This window comes from Aphidius gifuensis, linkage group LG1 (assembly GCF_014905175.1).
Source record: "Aphidius gifuensis isolate YNYX2018 linkage group LG1, ASM1490517v1, whole genome shotgun sequence".
Taxonomy (NCBI): domain Eukaryota; kingdom Metazoa; phylum Arthropoda; class Insecta; order Hymenoptera; family Braconidae; genus Aphidius; species Aphidius gifuensis.
The window spans coordinates 25,887,010-25,893,009 of NC_057788.1; positions in this window are offsets into that span (position 1 = coordinate 25,887,010).

Here is a 6,000-nt window from a genome sequence, read left to right on the forward strand (position 1 = left end):
TTTTTTTTTTCAAGAAACAAAAAATTATGTTGAACGCAAATTTTTAAAAATATATTTAAACAATAATATATTTGTTATTTATTTAATTTTTTCAAATAACAAATAATTGATGGATTGTAAAAATATATATATACTTTATCAATTGATAGTAAAATAAACACATGGCTGTACGGCCTTGTAGCTCTTTTGTTCGCGCACTTGTGTTGCTCGTTTGAAAAATAAACAAAATACATAGAAAATCATAAAAATTTTTCATTTATAATTACCAGGAAATATATAATACCAATTTCCAGTATTTGATATGAAAATTCTATACGAAAATTGATTAAAAAAATGATGACGACAATCAATTTTTTTTTTCGCATTTATTTATTTGTTGATGATTAAAAAATCCGGGTTCAAGACTTTTATTAAATTTTTCTTTTTCAACTACTCTAAAGACTTCTTTTCCATCGTCAATATAATAAGTAATTTGAAAAAATTATTTATTAATATTTCATAAAATTACAAAGAATTTTACACTCGATTTATCAACACTGTAAATATAATATTCTCATATTGTAATTGTCAATGATGAAAAAAATATTTACAGTTGAAAAAGCACTGAAATATTATAAAATGTTATTGACTGATTTTTCATTTATTTTTTTTTTATATATTTTTTAATAATTTTTGTATTTCATTTGAGATTATCCAGAAGTACAAAACAGAGTACGTTTCGATCAATAAACTGCCCGTTGAATGGTGAGAGTGAAACATAGATTGCTCGAGATAAAATATATATCAACACAAAAGCAAAAGGAGGGTTCTCTCTATATATGGTAATATATTTTGTCTGCGTGTAGAGAGAAAGACAAGTATCATTGTGACGGTTAAACAATTTAAAAAAAAAAAAAGGGACGAATGATTTGCTTAACAAATATATTTTACATGAGCTGGAACAAACGAATATTTAAAATCAGTACAGAGGGTCCAGTTAATACATAGCAAAACCATTTTGCCTTTTCTTGTCACATCAATTTCATCGGTGGAATTTCCTTTCAATTCTTGTTTATATCTATTAATCTAAACATCAATCTTGGTCAGTCTTTTTTATCATCATGATATTTTTTTGACTTATAATTACTACATTATTTTATTATTTTTTAATTTCAATGTTATTGTTGTTATTACCTTCATTTATCATTATTTTCCTTTTGTTCGTATCAATTGGAACAAGGCTCAATATTGTTCAGCAATAAAGCCACTGTTATCACTTGTAAATCGAATCCTTGAGTAATGTCGTTTTATACAAGAATTAAATAATTGTGTTTACAAATATTTTTGTTCTTGCTTTTTCTTCTTTGATATTTCTTGAATGTAAAAAAATTAAATATCCAAATGCCAAGGACTAATTAAATTTGTATTTACATTTTATGTTTATCTTTTATTTTTTTATTATACTGTTTTTCCTTGTTTCGTATTTTGTTATTCTCTTGAAAATACTATTTAGCACAAATTATTTTGTTGTAAATAGGTCATAAAGAAAGGTATTTACATGATAATTTTGTTGATAATAAAGGGTAATTCTTTTAAGAAAATAATCTTATAAAATTACAGTTGAATTATTTATTTAAAACTTATAAATGTTAAATTATTAATATAAATATTGTTATTTTAAATTTATTATTATGTTAAATTTGAAATTAAAATAAATTATATTTTATCTTTATATTAGACAAAGTTTTTGAATATATTTCACGTATATTTTCATGAGATAAGAAAACTTCCAATAGTTACAAAAAATAATGTAACAAGTTCAATTGTAATATTATTTGGTGAATTTGATTTTGGTGTTTCAGGTATTGTTATGGTAAAAAATTGATTTAAAGTATTTTTTAATGGCCAATATCGAACTTCCATAAGTACAAATATTGTCAATATATTTTGCTTGATATTTGTTTTTTGATTGTTTTGAAAAAGTGTTATTTTCATTCTTCTTTTTCCTTCACCCATTGAAGACATATTAATCAATGTTGGAAATCTATACGGAGCTATACTTCTCAATCCCTGTTGAACGAAAAAGAAAATATTTATAAACAAAATATTTGACCAAAGTTTAAGTATTTAAATAATTGACCAAATAAAATGAATTAATTATTACACGTTGAATTGGACATCGGGTTCCATAAAGCCCAATTGCTTCGGGAATTAAAAATCTTGCATCAGCTGATGTTGGATCATCAATAGCTCTGTCTAACACTTCACAAATACTGGAGTTTAATATATTTTCATAATCTTCATGAAATATACCATAATTATCCTCAAACGTTACTTGGATCTTGAAATTTTTTTTCACTGTTGTTATTTATAAATTTATTATGATAATAAAAATTCTAACGTTTATTCAAATACTAACTTGAATGTCTGTATCCTTTTCAATTTTCACAGTATAATTTATAAATGATGGCCATTTTCCTTCAACAGTTATATCTTGAATTGTTGAATTGCTCATTGATCTGATACATGAACGATCAGTTTGCATCACTAAATAACTAACCTGTTAAAAACATCAATTATTTCTTCAAAAAAAAATACAACTTTATAAAAATATTCATTACGTAATTTTAAATAATGATAATAATTGAACGTACCTGTGGTAATAGACTATTACCAAGAGCCGTCGTTATCATCATTGATAACAAAATATAGCTCAATAACTCCAAGAGCATATTCTTGTTATTTAAAAAAATTTAATTAAATTAAATATATAATATTTTACTCTTGATAGTTATTTTTTTCCACTCATTCACGACTCAACGCACAAAACTAAATAAATAGAATATTTATTTTTTGCTTATCTTCAAGCAATTATTCGTAAAAAATATCCTTGTTCAATTATTATTTGTTGACTGAACTATCAGTAAGAAAAAAAAAATGTTTGTAAACAAATTTCTAGTGCAATAGAGATAATAAAAAAAAAAATTAACACTATTCATAGAACAAAGAAAAAAAATAAAAACTAATTGTAAAAAAATTTCTATTTTTTTTTTTTTAATTGTAGGCTCGTTATAATTATTTTGAAATGAATTATTAATTTTTTTTTCGAATGTTAAGAGTTGTTGTAAAATTGTAAAGAGGATTCGTGATGTAAATTTACACGATAATAATTAAAATTGGATTGACTATTTATTAATTATCGTGTGCATCATATCAAGTATATAAATCCCAACAAATTGCAAAATCTTTTAGTATTGAAAATAAAATCATATCATGATTTAAGTAGATAAAAAATAAATAAATAAAAATATGAAACTCATAATGCAATGTATATTTTTTCAAATAAACCTATAAAATGTTAAAACATGATGATAAATATAATTTTCATTGAATAAAGTAATTTTTATATGATACATGGTAGAGACATGCAGTTTGTTTATGTTCAATAACCATCAGAATATCACAAATATTCAGTTGACTTGACATCAAATAATCTTCAATATCGGATGATCAAATTTGATTATTAAACATATCACTCGATCATAAATATATTTTCAATTTTGTCATACTCAAAAGTGAATGTATATGTTTCAAATAACCTCCGGGTTTATTTGAAAATACATTGAATATTGCGTTTACACATGAATGACTTTAATATTAAATATACAAACTGTCATTTGTACAAGTTAATTCAACATATATATTTTTTTTTTAAATTAAATAAAATGATAAATATTATGACATATATATTTAAGTCAATAAATTTATACAAATCACTTTGCAAATATTAAATTTCTAATATCAATATTTTATTCTATTATGTTAATTAATTAAAATTATTGTTATTAATTAAATAATTGAATTAAACTTACTCAAGATTTATATAAATGAATGTTGTAAATAAGTTGACATAAATATCCAAATACAGTATGCACAAACAAATTGACTTTAACTCAATTTGCATGGTAATATTTGTGACCTCATAATATCTTGACCACGAGGAATTTAATTATTAAAATTAATAGACGTATGCATCTACAATAATTTCAACTTAATTTTTGATAATTCAAATATCATAGTTATTCACTAATTCAAATGATATCATTTACAAAGGAATAATACTCGGAAATAACTTTATAAATTCATTGTTAAATTGAATTGAAAATTTTTGCAAAATTAATACATTAAAGTTATTATTTGATAACTTGATTAATCGGTTAATATATTTTTCATATTAATTATAATTATTGATATTGTTAATGTACTTTGTAAGCCAACCAAGATCATCACAAGGTATTAACGAAAATACAAATAAATCCCTTTTGCAAATTAATTATTATTCGTTGTGTTAAGCTGACTACAAGTTTCTCCACTATTTCGGTTAAATCAATTATTTTACAGTATATTGTTACAGCACAGAATACAAATATACATAGATAAATTTATATACAGCCATCGGCTCAATTCATTATAAAAAAAAAAAATTAAATTATATTGTTGAAAAAAATTTGATTATATAGCCAGTCAAAACATTCAATTATCTTTATAAAAAAAAAGTTTTTTTTTTTTTTTTTAATTTTATAAAATTTATATTTGTATAGAAATGAATAGTAGTATTATATTTCACATTGAACAAACAATTTTAGTCTGGTTGATTTGTTCTTTTGCTATATTCATTGTTCCTCATTCTGTTCTTTTCTTTTATATACTTTTATATATAAAATTTTTCATTATTACTCGCTCGTTGTTTTTATTTTTATTTGTTTTTTTTTTTTCAACTTATTGTTTATCATATTTTACCTTTTCATAACTTGACTATCCCGCTGTATGTTTCGATACCCCACCTCATAGAATATATAGTAAATAATAAAAATAAAATAAGCATAATATTTTTTTTGTTTTTCGCGGAAAATCAAAGTATTTGGCCATCTGCCAGACCACGTGAATCTCACATCTCGACGACATTGTTCACATTGGTTATCCCCTTCCTCAAGCATTGTATATTTCACATTGAGATTTTTTATCATTACAATATATGTCCAGAATATAATATTTAAAAAATGATTTATGACAACACTTATTTTTATTCCAATTAGATATAGAAATAACAAAAAAATTATTATTAAAAATAATAATAAACAGAAAATCATCCAAAAAAAAATTGTAGACAATGTTCAAGATTTTATCTAGAGTATTGTGAAAGTATGCCTGGAGCATGATGTGTTTTTTTTTTTTTTAAATAAACATTTGATATAAGACAAAAGAAATAAAGAGGGTGAGATGTGGCAGATCATGTCATAAAACGTGAGATGAGTCACATCCTTTTGTATCTTATACGTAGACCAAAAAAACTTGAGTAAAACATTGTCTAGAGGTCTGGATTTTAAGGTGTATTATTCAAAAGTTTATAATGTAAAATTACCCAAGTGTTGTGTTTGTGTGTGTGTGTTTAAGAAGGGTAAAATTGTTTGGATGAAAAAAAAAAAAGTAAAGGATATCGAGACTAGTATATGAGTATTTTAGATTCAAAACTAAAATGAAGGCATGACAATCCATTCACGAATATAGGGGTGTTGGAAAAGAGAACACCACTCGAATCGAATTTTCATCATGACGTATAAACCAAGGGGGCTGATGGTTTTCATGTGTCTCTCACTCTCTTTCTATTTCAACGTTCATTATTGAATGCAAATTTTACGTTCATTACGATCCATGGTTTTTGAAACGACGCATCATATCCCTGTTGTCCTTTCTCTCTTATTTATCCCAACTTTAAAATAGAACCCTTCTCTAATTTTGAAAATTGACTTTACCACTCGGTTCTCTTCTTCATAAATAATGCGTAAACTTGTTGTGTTCACTTTTAAACTTTTGACAAGTGAAAACGCTTCTTTCTTCTCATTTTATCATTATTAATTTATTTGTAGTAAAAAAATTTAAATATAAAAAAAATATATATTTAATATTTTTGATAAACAAATTTTTATTTTAATAATAATAATGCTTTGGTAAATTGAATAT